The 16,383-nt window shown below is 58.8% G+C and overlaps 1 protein-coding gene across 28 annotated transcripts in view; it reads left to right on the top strand.

The window, feature by feature from the left end:
• KLC1 (kinesin light chain 1) overlaps positions 1–16,383 on the top strand; it is a 71,878-nt gene that overhangs the window by 14,562 nt on the left and 40,933 nt on the right. For 13 of the 28 annotated variants that reach the window (XM_081138013.1, XM_081138011.1, XM_081138018.1 and 10 more), the window contains exon 1: positions 12,741–12,824. The exons of 10 other annotated variants lie outside the window; for them this stretch is intronic. The gene's annotated coding sequence lies outside the window, so the exon portion shown is untranslated. Of the gene's footprint in view, positions 1–12,618; positions 12,825–16,383 lie in introns of those variants that run through there. 5 more of the 28 variants (XM_081138021.1, XM_081138015.1, XM_081138025.1 and 2 more) reach the window with 5 other exon arrangements.

Here is a 16,383-nt window from a genome sequence, read left to right on the forward strand (position 1 = left end):
ATGACCTGTTAGGTGCGGGCTCCTCATAAAAGCTGAAATCAGTGATTCAGTGTCGTCCAAAGGGGCTGGTTCCTGAGCACAGGGGCCTCCTCTGGGGAAAGTGGACTGAAGGCCAGTCCTGTCCCGAGTGGGGACAGAGCCCCAGTACCAGCCAGGAATGAGTAGGGGACATACATGCCTTTGGTCTCTTCCTATCCCTTGGCTGTGGGACACTGCACCTTCAGGATTTGTGGAGGGAGTAGCAGAGGTTACTCCCCCCCCCCCCCCCCAATGTCCACACTGGCTCTGGGTTGGCAGCCTCATGCCTACCTCTTCCAAGAAAACTAAATTGCATCTGGTTGCAAAGAGGTCTTGCAAGTTCTAACCCCCTGTCCCTCCCAGGGCACAGCGCTGTCTGGCCCTTCTGTCCCCACCGGAGCAGAGCCTGTGCCAGGCCCTCTGTTGTTCTGCAAACTCGCAGGACTATTTTAGGCTTCTGATTATGGGTAAGTCCCAGAACTCGTGGGAAATTGTATGATAAGTTTTTGTGTTTGACACCCCCCCCACACATACACTCATTGCTTGTTTTTATTTTCAAAAGCAGAAAAGGAAAACACAAGTAGCTGTATTCTGCTGACATTTTTAGCAGTGCCTCTGGTTAGGAGATTGGAACAGGGCAGCGAGGTGCAGGCTGCAAAGGAACAGCCTTCCTTACCGAGAATCAGTTTTCCCAAGGGGAGGGGGATGGCTCCTCAGCGCTTTCCTTCCCACTGCGGGTTGCGAGTCCTGCCAGATTCCCTCCGACTCCCACTCCGTCATATTGCAGTGTTTTATTTCAAAGTAATCGCGTTTAGCAGCCTGCATGCCTTCTGAATGTGCTCTAGCACCTTTGTTTCTCCCAAGGTGTTATCACTGTGCCAGGTGTGTTTCCTGAGGACGCATGGTTATCATCCCCTAGCCAGGGAGCCCTTAGAGCAGTGTCTGCCTGGGGGTGCGCTTCTACCCCTTCCCCCAGGCCCCGGCCTCTCCCCACTGGCCAGGTGTGCACTGAAGGGAGTGGGAGAGTTAAAATCCATCAGCATCGCCCTGGCCAGCAGCTCAGTTTGTTGGGGTGTAAGTGGAGTCACATAGTGTCTGTCCTTTCGTGAGTGGCTTGGCTCCGTGAGCATGATGTCCTCAGGTTCCTCTATGCTGTAGAAGGTGAGGCCTGGGTCCCAGTCTCAGCTCCAGCACCTAAGCCCCCTGAGCCTCCAAAGCCACTGACCAAGAACGTGGTCAGCCTTCACCGACCAGGAACATGAGGCTCGCAGCACATGGTAGCCTCCTTTTTGGGTCCTTGTTCACTCTGAACAAACACTCACGAGCACCCACTGCATGCTGGGCCCTGTTCTGAGCAGTGAATGAGACAGATGCCCACCCTCATGGGCCCCCTGCCATCTCATGCCCCAGGGTCCTGTGCCTACCTGGTGGGGACAGCCTTGCTGGGCAGTGTCCCAGCTCAGAAATTCTGCTCACCTCACAGACCTTCCAGGAAAGTAATTTCTTCCCTTTTGTGCCTTTGAAAATGAGCTGATCAATGTCCCAAACTGTTCATGCTGCTTCATGCTGCATCTCTAAGTACTCGGTTATTGATCTGCAGTGACTGCTGTCTTCGCTTTGCCCTGAGTCAGTCCAGGGTGGAAAAGTACAGACAGAGCTGCTGGAGGAGGGGACCAGATAGAAGGGCGAGGTCAGTAGGTGTCCAGAGGTGGTGTCTGTCTAGGTGTTTGGGGTTATAAGCCTCCCCCCCCCAGGACACACAGCCAAAGACCAGTCTGCCATCAAAACACCCAGTTTGGCACAGGCTGGCAGGGGAAAGGAAGGATTACGAAGGCAGAGCCCTGGGTGGGGAGACCCTAGGGAGGAGCTGCCTGTCTGTCTGTCCCTTTATTGCTGCATCTGCCCCACCAGCGCCTGCCAGCCGCCCCTGGGCAGATGGGCAAAGAGCTGGGCTGGCTTGTGAAAGGTGGGCCCATCTGCTGGAAACGCCAGGTCTGAGCAAAGTAGAAAGACGCAGCTGCTCGCGGGGCCGGGCCTCACCTGCCGGACCTCCCCTCTGCACGGGCCCTGCTGCGCCAACCTCCCCTCTGCACCCGCCCTGCTGCGCCGACCTCCCCTCTGCACGGGGCCCTGCTCGCCGACCTCCCCTCTGCACGGGGCCTGCTGGCCCGACCTCCCCTCTGCACGGGGCCCTGCTGCGCCGACCTCCCCTCTGCACGGGGCCTGCTGGCCCGACCTCCCCTCTGCACGGGCCCTGCTGCGCCAACCTCCCCTCTGCACGGGGCCCTGCTCGCCGACCTCCCCTCTGCACGGGGCCTGCTGCGCCGACCTCCCCTCTGCACGGGGCCTGCTGGCCCGACCTCCCCTCTGCACGGGGCCTCCCCTCTGCGCTGGGTGCAAACCAGGTGGAATCTGACCGTCTGGTCCCGGGGACACAAGCCCAGGGGTCACTGAGGGCGTGACTGCCCAGCCCAGAGCACGTGGCCGCCTCCGTGCCCGCGCCTCGCGTGCGGCCAGGGCTGGGGCTGGGGGTGGGGCTGGGGGCTCCACAAATACGCGTGACGGTGGACAGAGCTGTGGCCCCTGGACCCACCGCCAGGTGACAGCGGAGCAAGTGTTACCACCGGCCCCGCACGATTCTCGGAGTTTTAGGAGGTGGACCCCTCGCACCCTCGGCACCGCCTCCTGCCGGCTCGGCGTCCACCCCGCACCCCCGGGGCTGCCAGGCCCCGCCCAGCCGCCGCCACCGCCTGGCTCCGGAGCCCTGCCCTGATTGGCCCAGCCGGCCGAGGGCCCGCCCCCTGGCCTATCAGGTGCCGGCAGGAAGGACGGGCGGTGCCCAGGGCGTGGTTGGAGGTGCCACTCACTCAGCCCTTTGCGCCCCGGGCTCGGCCCCCCACGCGGGCTCGGCCCCGGGGACGGAACTGGCAGCAGCGCCCCCAGCGGGCGGGCGCCGCGCAGTCAGCCGCGCGCACCAGGTGTCACCAGAGGCCGGCGGGGAGCAGCAAGGGCGAGGGAGTCGGATGCGGGTCCGGGCGCGGAGTGGCCGCGCGGGGCGGGGGCGGCGGGAGCTGGGGCGCGGGGCGGGGGCCCAGCGAGGCCCCGAGCCGGGGAGGCCCAGCCGGGGCGCTCTGATGGCTCTGCCAGGGGGCCCCCTGGCTACCTCCAGGACCCCAGGGGCTGCACCAGAGGTGGCCAGCTGGTGGTGGGAAGTGGCCCGCTCAGTTCGGGAGCCCCCACCGTGTGTGGCTACTGACATTTCAGTTAACTCGGTGGAACGAAAAACTCAGCCCCTGGGTCGCACTGGCCACCTTTCAGAGCTCAGCAGCCGCCTGTGGCCAGTGGCTGCCATAATGGACCTCACAGGTGTGCGACCTTCCCATCATTGCAGGAGCTGGCCCAGCAGGTGCCACGGGGTGGTCTCCCATGGGTGGTCTGCCACGGGGTGGTCTCCCACGGGGTGGTCTCCCATGGGTGGTCTGCCACGGGGTGGTCTGCCACGGGGTGGTCTCCCATGGGTGGTCTGCCATGGGGTGGTCTCCCACGGGGTGTTCTGCCTTGAGGTGGTCTCCCATGGGGTGGTCTTCCTTCTTTGGTCTGGGGGACTGGAGCTCCGGGATGTGTGTGGGCTGAGCAGCAGCAGGGGGCCAGGGTGGCCTGGGAAAGGGCTGCCAGTCGAGGAGGGGACTCGAGGGGCTGTCCCTGGAAGGCAGGAATGTAAACTCTCAGAATTTTTTACATAGATTACGTGTTGGAATAGTCCTTTGGGTATATTGGGTTCAGAAAAATATTACTAAACAGCCTTCAAAAGCAAGGACATTCTGACACAGGCTGTATAATGAGCCCAGAGGACATTATATGGGGTGAAACAAGCCAGACGCAGAGGGAGGAACAGTGTAGGACCCCTCTTCTAGGGGGGCCCTGGGGGAGTCACTCTCACAGACACAGGAAGCCACGGTGGATGTGGGTGGATGTGGGCCGGGGAGGGGGGCTATTGTTCCCTGGGGATGGAACTGCAGTTCGGAACAGCATCACTTCTGGGTGATGGTTGTGCAACACCACGAATGTACTTAATGTCCCCGAACTATACACTTACAGTGGTTAAAGGCGTAAATTTTATGTTACGTATATTTTGCCCCAATTTAAAAAATAATTTTTGGTAAAATTTCCTGAATAAACCAACAGTGATATATGTATGTATTACTACAGTTAATTTCACCTGCTCCTTTTTACTTCTTTTACTACGGATACTAGACAATTTTATTTTTTAAAATGATTTTAGAGAGAGAGAAACAGTGATTGGCTGCCTCCAGCACACGCCCCAACCAGGGACTGAACCCACAACCTGGGCATATTTCCTGACCAGGAATCGTACCCACCACCTCTTGGTGTATGGGGCAACGTTCCAACCAACTGAGCCACACTGGCCAGGGCTCTACGAGACAATTTTATTTTTTTAAACATTTTGAGTGTTTTTTGTTTTTTTAAAAATATAACTTTATTGATTTCAGAGAGAGGAAAGGAGGGAGAGAGAGATAGAAACATCAATGATGAGAGAGTCATTGATCGGCTGCCTCCTGCACGCTCCCCGACTGGGGATCGAGCCCGCAACCCGGGCATGTGCCCTGACCAGGAATTAAACCCCGATCGCCTGGATCCTAGGTCGATGGTCAACCACTGAGCCACGCCCGGCCGGGCCTCTACTAGACAGTTTTAAAGCCATCGTCGCTCACTTTATTTTCCATCTGGCGGGGTTGCTGCAGTGGGCACAGGCCCCGGGGGTCTCTGTGATCAAGAGGGAGAGGTGGGTGTGACCCAGCACAGAGAGCCCTGAATGGGGCCTGGCCAGGTGAGAGAGGGCAGGAGCAGGTGAGGCAGCAACTGGCCCATGTCAGGGGTCCCCAAACAGCATCTGCCAGGACAAGCTGAGGACAGTGGCTTCCTGCTCCCTCCCTGTTCACAGGCCCTGGGGACAGAACCACGGTGTGTATCCGTATCCCTGTTCACAGGCCCTGAGGACAGAACCACGGTGTGTATCCGTATGTATAACTTTGGTGCTTCATTGGCCCATGAAGCAGGGCACCGGCTGTCTGCCTCCTGAAGGCAGGTGGACCAGCTGGCTCTCTGAAGGGACCTACTGCAGTGGCTCCCAAAGGTGGGTTCACATCCTAACCCCTCATACCTGAGATTGTGACCTTATTTGGAAACAGGGACTTTGCAGGTGTAATTATGTTCAGGATATGAGATCACCCTGGCTTTAGGGGGGGTACAGAGACACTCAAAGGGGAGGCCATATGAATGTGGGGACTGAGACCAGCGTCACGCATCTCCAAGCCAAGGAACTCCTGGAGCCACCAGAAGCTGGAGAGAGGCCTGGAGCAGGCTCTCGGGGTCTCCGGAGGGAACTGACCCTTGGCCTCCAGAACTGTAAGAGAATAAATTTCCGTGATGTGAAGCCCCCAGTTCATGGTCGTTACAGTGGCCCCAGGACTCACATTCGGACAGGTTCTAGACTTCAAGCTGATGAGAAAGCAGGAGGCACTAAGGGTGTTTGGGAATGAGGTTGGGTTGATGGGGGTCCTGGAAGACAACACAGTTTCTGTCTGATGGGTCAGCAGCTTCTAGAGTGAATCAATCGATGGAAATTTCCAGAGGCCCTGCTAAGAGCCTCTTCCCAAGTCTCCTCACCAGAGCCAAGAATGTGTTCTAAGCTTAGGTCTTACTGACAGCAGCGAAATGGGCACTTGGGGGGGGTCCAATGGCTACATCTGAGTCGAGGCCTAGCAGCCACTTTCCGCTCTCACGGCCTCAATTTCTCCATCTGTAAAATGGGCAGAGCATGGGAAGTGGGTGTGAGGTATTTTTTGCCAACACAAGGGACGAGGGCTGCCGTGGTCACTGAGCTTCTTTGTAGATGGGATTACAGGTGCTGGAGATGGCTAGAGGCCATAGAGGCCAAGGGCGAGCGAGCACAGCTCGGCTGGACCTGCTCAGCCTAGTCAAGGTGATGGGCTGACCTGGGTTGTCCTGAGGCTGGGTTTTTCCCTTTCTAGCCCTTTGTGATGACACATCCATCTGTGTATTTCCCTAGTTAGGCCTGCCTCCGCCTCCAGTCTGTCCTGCGGAGCTGAGCAGAGCCTGGCACAGCTGGGAGCTCGTTCAGGGTGCTGACCACACACAGGGCTGAGAGCCCTTCCTGTGGGTGGGTAGCCAGCTCTGCCTGCTCCAGGGTCTCTTGGGCCTGTCCTTCCCCCTGCATGGGTCACGGGCGCAGAGGCTGTCCCAGCGGCTGGGAGCCTGCTGCTCTCTGGGGGACCCTCTGAGTCTACCTTTAGCCCGCCTCCCTCCCATGGGTCACCTTTCTCCTGGGCATTTCTGGAGTTGTGTGGTCCAGGCTGGGTCAACACAGAGGCAATTCTGGCGGGAAGAGAGAAGTGACCCTCTTCTCTCAAACACAATTGTGAATCCACCAGATCATACAGGGACCAAGAAATCTACTAACAGAGAAAAACCAGCGTGATCACTGTCCAGTTGCACTTCACACGTAGACAGGTGTGTCTGCCAGCCAGGGGAGGAAGGAGGGAAGCCAGTTCGGAGGGCGGGCGGGACGTGGGGCCCAGGGTGAGCCAGACCAGTGTTGATGTGGAGGGAACTCCTCCTGCCCACCCCAGGGTGCTGCACAAGGGAACGGGGGAGCTGGGGAGGAGCAGGCGAAGACCAGGACATCCAGAGCCTGGGTGTCGACTGTTTCCTCCATGGTTGGTTGGTTCACCCATTAGTCCATCCATCCACGCACCCATCCGTCCATGTTAGCCCCCGTTGACTGAGAGCCACCATATTCAAGAACCTGAGCTAGGTCTGGGGTCTGTGGGAAGGAGGAAGGGGCAGGAGATACCACAGGAATTAAGTTGGGGTCTGTGTCCCCAGAAGACTCAGCAGCTGTGAGAGGACTCTGATCTCACTGGAGAGGGTGGGGAGGAGGCTGCGCTCTGTGGGGACCTCCAGGGAGAGGTGGTCAGGCACCCTGTTCACAGAGGGGGTGGCAGCCCGAGGGCCAGGAGCAGCCTGTGCTGACTCAGGGCAGACCTGGCACCTGGGTGGCTATTTTTGTAGAAAAACTGGAAAAAGCTATCCATCTGCTGGTCTGAGGTGTACCATGTCTGTGTCCTTGAACAAGTCCATGCCCTTCTGGGATGGCCACCGTCCAGGTGAAAAGAGGGGGTGGCCGAGATGCCACGGGCCTCGGGCCACCAGCATCCTGCACAGGTGTCAGGTACCCAGGTGGAAGCATTTCTCAGAGCTCATCAATGGTAGCCTTACAATGGGTACGTTTCACGTTGTGTGAATTCCCCCTAAAAACAAACACTTGCCAGGCTGGTGTGGCTCAGTGGTTGAGTGTCAACCCATGAACCAGGAGGTCACGGTTTGATTCCCGGTCAGGACACATGCCCGGGGTTGTGGGGGCGATCCTCGGCGGGGGGCCCGCAGGAGGCAGCTGATCAATGACCCTCATCATTGATGTTTCTCTCTTCTTCTCTCTGAAGCCAGTAAAAACATATTTAAAAAAATTAAAAACAAACACTCAACTCTGTTAATGATATACATACTAAGGTATTTAGGGGTGAAGTGTACTGATGTTGGCAACTTTGAAATGCATCCCAAAAAAGAGCTGGATTCGTGGACAAAGGGATGGCGGCAGGAAGACAGGTGATAGAGCAAACGGTGACACGCTCACTGTAGAGCCTCAGCGGTGGGCACGTGGGTGTTCACTGTGCAGTTTTTCTGCATGTCTGAATAGTTTCATGATGAAATGTTGAGGGGAAAATCCCCAGTGCAGAACATCAGTCTCTCACGCCATGTCCCTGATCCTGGGTTCCCAGGCCTCACTGTCCATCTCTATCACTGTGTGTATCAAACCACAGCGACTTCATTTCATGACAGTTTCCTCTGCCCGGACCCCTCTCCCAGCCCCTGGCTTACCCTCTGTAGATAACCGCAGAAAACTGGCCCAGTCTCCACACCACACATCGTAGGAAGTCGAGCACTTCTTCTAAGGTATCTCATGATTCCCTGAAGGGATGTGACCGTCCTCCCACAGGAGGGACTCATGTGCCTCCCTGCCGGAACTCGAGCATCAGTCCTCATCTGGGGACATCCCTCACGGTCTGGTGCCCCCAGGGAATGCTGGAAGGCGGGGCTCGGGAGGCCGGAACGGCTGGGCCTCTCCAGTAGGGAGCTGTCCTTCTTACATGACAGCTCAGTGTCCCCAAAAGCACCAATGCGAAAGCTTCCAGGCCTTCTTAAAGCTTAGGCCTGGGGCTAGGCCACCCCATGCCAGCTGTATTCAGGAGTCAGGCTGGCCCAGCGGGTGTGTGGCGGGGCTGGTCAGGAGTGCTGGGGACCCTTCACCAGGCAGGACCCAGGCCGGACCCAGGCCTCTGTTCCCTGCAACTAGAAAATGGGGGAGGTAGGGAGTGGGTGGGCTTCCCCCTGGAGGTCCCCACTCCCTCCCCCCATCTCTTGGGCCCCACAGGGCTGCTATTTCCCCTCTGAGGGAGCGGTCAGTGGACCTTAATGCCAGCAGCTGGAGCTCTTTAAAGGAAAAACACCCAGGCCTGGCCGGTTTGGCTCAGTGGTTAGAGCGTCGGCCCACAGACTGAATGGTCCTGGGTTCAATTCCAACCAAGGGCACGTACCTCGGTTGCAGGCTCGATCCCGGCCCCCTGTCTGGGTGTGTGCAGGAGGCAACCCACTGATGTGTCTCTCTCACATCGATGTTTCTCTGTCTCTCCCTTCCACTCTCTGAAAAGCAATGGGGGAAAAAAATATCCTCAGTTGAGGATTTAAAAAAAAGCATTTGAAGGGAAAATACCTGGCCCTGGCTACCAGGAATCAGGAGGCAAGCTCGCCCTGGGCGGTGCGCAGTTGGTTGCAGTGTCATCCGAAGACTGCAGGTCTGATTCCCGGTTAGGGCGCATTCCTAGGTTGGGGTGGGTACTGAGGCAACCAATCGATGCTTCTCTCTCACGCTGATGTTTCTCTCTCTCCCTTCCTCTCTCTCTAGAAAGCAATAAAAAAACACAACATGTCCTTGGGTGCTGATTAAAACAAAACAAAACAAAACAAAACAAAACAAAAACACCTGGGACACCTGATAAACACCATTTTCAGAGCTGAAGCCCGAGACCAGACAGGGCGTGACCTGGGGCGCAGGGCAAAGCGGACTGAGCCCAGATTAGCCCTGACCCTGGTCCTGATTCCATCAGGGAGCCAGGCCGCTTCCTCTGGGCTCATGCACAGCAGCTACTCTGCAAGTCCCGCCCGGGGGCAGGTCCAGGAGGGGAGAGCTGCTGTCAGCTGCAGACCTGGCTTCTCTCCTCCCTTCCTACTCCCCCCTTCACCCCCTTTGCCCCCCCCCAGGTACTCATGGATGGGAGGGGAGTAGGGTGAGGGGGCTGCCCAATGAACTACAAACCCCTCAGGATGCAAGGGAAATCCCAGCACCCTTGTGTCCCAGAGAACTGCCCCTGGACACATCCATGGACGTTTACAGTAAAAAGATGATTCCATTCTCCACTCGAGACAAATGATACTGTGTGGTTTGTTCTGTGTTGGGCACTGAGGTTTTCTTCCTTTAGACCTTCATCTTCTGGGTCCTTCCCACCTGCCTGTGAATGTCCCCCTTCCGTAGAGTCCCCTGATCCCTGGGGGATGTAGAGCTTCCCCCTCAGCACCTGACCCAGGGCTCCCATCTCTGTCTCTGCTCCTCAGGCCAGCCGTGGGCTGGTCAGGGCGGCAGCGCCTTGCTCTCCCATTGCCCGGCTTGGCGCCTGCCACTGTAGTACTCAGTAAATACTGGGAATTAAATCAATGGGAGACTGTGTGCTCGGGTTCATCTTGGATGCTCAGGGGCCTGGCAAGCTGCAGGAGGCCTGGTGGGGATGTTTTCCCTGGGCCTTGAGCAGGGACCTCAGCCACGGCTTTGTTCTCAGTCACAGCTTCATCTGGGCCCGAGGGCTGCTCCAGATCTACTCCAGCCCAGTCTCTAGATCTGCAGGCTGCTTGCTGATCTCTCCAAGTTTCAGAACAGGGGAATGAAAGGGCCAGAGGTGGGAAGGAGACTGAATAGATGAGGGCATCTACATTTGGGGATAGTGGGAGAATGGAGAGACAGGCAGGCAGGGAGGGATTGCTCCCACCAGGCTGTCCCCAGAATGGAGGAGTGCTCACTAGGGAGCAAGAAGGAAGCCCGCTCCCTGCTCCTGGGTCTGTTGGGGGAACCCCTAGGCCCCTGCAGGAGAGTGGGGTGCAGAGTAGGCCTGCTGCAGGGGAGTGGGGTGCAGGGTAGGCCTGCTGCAGGGGAGTGGGGTGCAGGGTAGGCCCTGGCCCAAGGTTCCAAGCTGTCCCCTCGGGCACAGCCTGACACAGGTCCCTGTCTAACCCAGCAGGATGTTGGCCGCAGGGATGCTTAGAGCCACCAGGACTTGCAGCTCAGCGTTTGCTTCCTGGGCCCTGGTCATCCAGGTTTATGGGGGACCCTGAGTGGCTCTGCGGAGGCTTCCCCACCACAAAGGCATTAACCCCCCAGCTCTGCTAGGGTCTGCATAAGGGGTGGGGCTCTGTTGTTTCCTCAAGCCAAGATGATCCCTCTCTGGGAAGCAGCAAGCGGACCAGGGCACTTGCAGGGCCTCAGCTGCAGCACCTGTGAAGTGAGGATGGTGCGCCGCTCTCAGAGCTGGTTTGAAGATCAGAGGACTGAGGACGGACGTTCAGGGCAGCTCCCCCAGAGTGGGCGCTTGCTGGACTCAGCATGAGACGCTGGGCGAGGACTGCGCCAGCCCGCTGCCCTGAGCGATGGGTGCAGTCAGGAGGCTGGTGGGTGTGGGGGATGAACTGGCCTCTTCTCTTTCCCCAACACTCCAGACTCATTCCTGCCTGAGGACTTTTGCCTGCAGTGCTCAGCTCCGGCTTTGCAGGTAGGCTCCTTCCTGTTATTTAGGTCTCCCCTGACTTGCCTGCCTCATAGTTCACCCCTGCACACCTGGCCTCTGCCTGTCGCACCATCTTACCCCAACTCTCTGCATGGCACTCATGAGCAGGGTCTTACCATCCTGTTCACCAGCATATCTTGGCTTTTATCGTGGGGACCACTGCAGTGCAATAAACATTTGTTGAGAGTAAAAGAAGGAGATAAGAAGGCCTGAACAGCGTGGCTGCAGTGGGGATGGAGAGGGATGGGCTGAAGCAACATGAAGGAGGTAAGAGGACATGGGCGTCTCAGGTTTCTTGCTTGGGGACAGCTACTGAGCCCAGTCACAGACAGAGAAAGGAGGCTCCAGCAGCCGCCGCTCCTCTTTCCCCAGGCATGTTGGTTACAGCGGGTCGCCCAGCCCCAAGGTGGTGGCCAAATTCTTGCAGGCTGAATCCCTGAGGGAGGGTGGAGGGGTAACCTCTGAGTCACTGCCTCTCCCTGGGCCCAGCAGCTGCTGGGTCGCCACAGAGATCTTCTCTTTAGCAGACCTTTGCATTTTTAAATGAGAGCCAAGTAACTGGACCTCCCTGTGCAAGTCCAGCAGCCCTTGGTTCCTGGTGATTGTGTGCTGGTGGGTAGAAACGACTGCAGGGGATGGATGGATGGATGGATGGATGGACGGGGGGGTGGATGGATGGGTGGATGGATGGATGGATGGATGGACGGGTGGGTGGATGGATGGACGGATGGTGGACGGATGGACGGGTGGATGGACGGATGGGTGGATGGATGGACGGGTGGACGGATGGACGGGTGGATGGATGGACGGATGGGTGGACGGATGGACGGGTGGATGGACGGATGGGTGGATGGATGGACGGATTGGTGGGTGGGTGGGCGGGTGAGTGGATGGACGGGTGGATGGGTGGGTGGGTGGATGGACGGATGGAACACCGAAGCGGGCAGCCTGTTCCAAAGCGAGCAGCGGCGGGGCTGCCGGGACGCCCTGGGGCTAACAGCGCCCTCGCCCGCGCCGGGACACCTGCGGCGGCGGGCGGGGCGGCTCCGAGCCCGCGGCAGACAAAGCCGGCTGCGCCTTCCGCGGAATCCGCGCGCCCGCCGGCTGCTGAGTCAGGCCCGCGCGCGGGCGGAGCTGGTGAGGCGCGGGGGGCTCCCCGCCCGCAAGGGCCGCCCCGCGCCGGCTGGAGGTCGCAGCCCCGAGCCGGGGCGCAGCGGCGACGGCCGCCGGGGGCACAGCTCGGTGGCGCGCCCGCGGGGCCCGCACTGCCGAGGAAGCGCCCGCCCCGCTAGCCCGCGGCGCCCTCGCGCTGCGCGGGGCCTGGGGCGGCCTCGGGGCGGGGGCGGGGCCCCGGGTTAGCCGAGCGGCCCGCAGGGCCCTCCGCGGGCGGGTGGAGCCCTCCGCGCGCCGCGAACACCCCGCGGGACACGCGGCCCCCGGGGACGGAGGCGGGCGGGCGGCTGTCCTCACCCTGGACCCGGGAGCGGGCGGCCACGCCCCCGCCGCCAGGAGGCGGGGCCGGTGACGTCACGCGGCGCGCGGCATTGTGGGGCGGGGCCGAGACGCCATTTTCGGCGGCCGGAGCGGCGGGGCAGGAGCCGGCGGGCGCGGGGCGGCGGCTGCGAGGGGAGCGGCGGGACAGTGCGCGCGGACGGCCGAGGATGCTGCAGGGCGGCCGCGCCGGCGCCCCTCGCTCGTGACCGCGGCGTCGCGCCTCAGGCGGCCCGGGCGGCGGCCCCGAGCCGCCCCGCCCCGCGCACGCGCCCGCGGCCTCCGGAGTGACAGCGCGAGCGCGCGGCCCGCGGGAGCAGCCCGGTGAGTGCGCCCGCCCCGGCCTCCCCGCGCGCCCTCCCCTCCCGGCCGCCGCCGCACCCGCGGCCCCTCCGGTCGGGCTTTCCTCGTCCCCGCATCCCCGCCGCGGCGCCGCATCCCGGCCTCTCATCCCCGCCCGGCCGCGCGTCCCACGCCTCATTCTCTCCCGGCCCCGCATCCCCTTCTCGGCCCCGCGTCCCCGCCCCAGCACCGCATCTCCGCGCCTCATTCTCTCCCGGCCCCGCATCCCCTCCCGGCCCCTCATCCCCCCGCCTCATTCTCACCGGGCCCCGCATCCCCTCCCGGCCCCGCATCCCTGCCCCGCATCCCCTCCCGGCCCCTCATCCCCCCGCCTCATTCTCACCGGGCCCCGCATCCCCTCCCGGCCCCGCATCCCGCCCCGGCTCCGCATCCCGGCCCCGCATCCCCGCCCGGCCGCGCATCCCCGGCCTCACATTGTCACCTCGGCCTCGCATCCCCGTCTCGGCCCCGCTGCGATCGGGGGCGGCCGTTCCGGGAACAGCTGCGGCCCCGGAGCTGCGCCGGGGGAGGTGGCCGCCCCCGGGAGCGCGGCGCGCGGGGCGGGGACGGCGGGGGGGGGCCCGGGCCGGCTTCGCTTTGTCCGAATCCTCCCCCTTCCTTCCGGCCGCCGCCCTCTCCCGCGGCACCGCCCTGGGCCGCCGCGCCTGTCACGCTCGCGGGCGACGCGCGGCCGGGCGGGTGGGAAGCAGCGCGCGGGGTCCCCCCCCCCCCGAGCGGCCGCCGGACCTCGTCCCCGCGGACCTCGCCCTCTCCGCGGTCCTTCCTTTATCCTTTAACAACCGGACGCGAAGCGGCTCTTCCGCAGCGTCCGCCGAGGCCGGCGCGGCGCCTGCTGGACCCGCAGCCGCCCGTCCCGGGCGCTTGGTTGTCAGAGGGCGCGCACGTCCCTTTTTCCTTAAAAACGTGAAAGCATTAAAAAAGTGAGATTAATGCCCGGCGGATTGGGTAGTTTTGCAACTTGAGGTCGGTAGGTCCGTTAGAAATTCTGTATTGTGGTTGCTTGTTGCTGCGTTTACAGCACATTAGGACCTGACACGCCGAGCGGCGGGTAAGGAGCGCCGGTGAAATGACGCTGTGAAAACACGGGGAATCTGAGACACCATTTAAAGTGCTGGGCGAAGGGCGGTTAGTTCTTCGATTCTTTGCGTTAAATTCCAAGCCATTTTTGTGCAGCATGACTAAGCCATTGATCAGAATCCTTAGCTCAGAATACATTGTACTTGTTCAGTAAAAAACCTGTTGGGAAATTGGAACGACCTCCTGAAGTCTCATAATCCTATCAGAGGTCTGGGTCTACCTCTCAGGGCCTGGCAGCAAGCCTGGGAGTGGGAATGGGATTCATTGTTCTCTCCTAAGGGTCTTCGGGAATGCCGCCAGGCGCCCTGAGAGCCAGTGTCTGGTCCTGTAAGAATGCAACATCATGGTGCAGTGGAGCCCGCCAGCCTTGTGCTGTCACTTACGGGCGTGGCGGCCCCCCCCCCCCCCCCCCCCCCCCCCCCCCCCCCCGACCTCACTGCAGCCTGGCTCCTTCACCTGGCTTGGCAGTGTCTCCTAAAAGCACTGGGACATTGCACAGTCAAGGTAGAAAGACATGCACAGGAATTAAGGACAGTGATTATCTCCAGAAAGGAGGAGGGAGGAAATGCCACTCAGGAGGGGCACTAAGTATCTTAAATAAATCATAGGTTATGAAGCATGTTTCCTAATGCTGAAAATAGATAAGTCAACATGTAGCTTTCCATATAGGGCCAAAAGCTCTCTTTAAACAATTGTGTAAGAACACTAGAAATAGAAAAATCAGTCAAAAGTCGAATAAAATGTAGGATTTGTATCATCTGAAAACAAGTGGAATACAGTAAGCAGCCAGACTTTATGTGACAGAGTGGTTAGGGATAGCCTGAATAGAAGTGCAGGAAAGTGTTGTTTTTTTTTTTTTAATATGTCTTCATTGATTTCAGAGAGAGAAAGAGAGAGAGAGAAACATCAATGATGAGAGAATCATTGATCGGCTGCCTCCTGCAGGCCCCCACTAGGGATCCAGCCCACAACCCGGGCATGTGCCCTGACCAGAAATCAAACCGAGATCTCTTGGATCCTAGGTCGATGCTCAACCACTGAGCCACACCCAGCCGGGCAGGAAAGTTTTAAGTGTCAAATTTTGGGGCATAAAATAGAAATGATTAGCATATCAAGATTGTGAAAACATGACCTTAAAATGTCAATTGAGAACCAACTGAATGACAGGTAATGTGCTAATTAGCAGCTGGTGATACAGAGAGAAGAGATGTCCTCTGGTCCTCCTCGCTCACAGCCGGGAGGGGAGACAGGGAATGGATGAATACTGACTGACCCGGCCCAGTGTCCTGAGGAGGTGATTCCAGATAGGAGACAAGAAAAGTACAAATTGGCCACATGGAGGGTGGGGTTGGTGGTAGTGGTTCTGGAGGCCGTAACCCCCCAGGTGCTGCAGTTGGGAGTGTCCAAATGGGTGAGTTGGGAAGATGAGATCAGCACAGGCTTGTACAACATGCCTGGAGGTTGCCTTCATCCTGCGTGTAGGAAGGAGGGTTGGAGGATTCAAGGAGTGAGGTGACATTTTAGAAAGAGCTTAGGTAGTGTGGCAAGTGCCCACTTTCTACTGTACTACATAGTGTACTTCATTATTTTCTTACTTAGTGTATTGTCTGCCTCCACTTGCCTCCATGACCTGCGTGAGGGCGGGATTCTTACCTACTGTATTCCTTGTCAGTGCTTGTCACGGAAAGCACTTAATAAGCGTTTATTGAAGGAGTGCATCCAGAATGCCTTCCTTGTCTCTAATGGGTGACTCACTGGCTGGTGAGGAGCTGGGGACTTGAAGCTTGATTTTGGGTTGGGTTAAATCTGAAGTGTTTGGGCAGCCAGGTGTACTAGTGGATGGTTGGAGATTTAGGGCTGGAGCTCAAGACAGATTAAGGCTGGAGATAAAGATTTGAGAGACCTCATCATATTGTCTGAAGCCAGTTGCGGGGCCCTTCATGAACCTTTTTTAGAGGTCTTCTGACGGTAGACGTGGAGTGGCCCTGAGGGGCAGCAGCAGCAAGCCCTGGGAAACGAGGGAGGGGTAGGTCAGCGTCAAATTGCCTGAGAGGTCAAGGAAGAGTTGGACGGAGAAGTCTGTTGGATTTGGCTTCTAGGAGGTTATTAATGACCTTCCAAATTTTTCCTGAGAATATTCCTTCCTGAGGAAGGAAGGGCTAACGCAGAGATGACCAGCCTTCTCTCTCCCAAGGCATCCTGGCGTCACTCTGCCCTGCAGTCTCCTGGCTAATATGCTCTTAGATCAAAAATGAATTATGACTTTATTTTGTTTTAACTTTTGGAGGCAGGTGAAAGCAATTTGGATCTTCACTTTTGAATGTCCCAGCCTCTGAAGTTAACTATACTACTACTAATAAGACTGATAATAGTGAGGGTAGCACTGTACTGTACTATAATCACCTCCATTCTTTTTTTATTTATCATTGATTTTAGAGAGAGA

The sequence above is a fragment of the Miniopterus schreibersii genome (genome assembly GCF_964146895.1).
Source record: "Miniopterus schreibersii genome assembly, chromosome: 1".
NCBI classification, from domain to species: domain Eukaryota; kingdom Metazoa; phylum Chordata; class Mammalia; order Chiroptera; family Miniopteridae; genus Miniopterus; species Miniopterus schreibersii.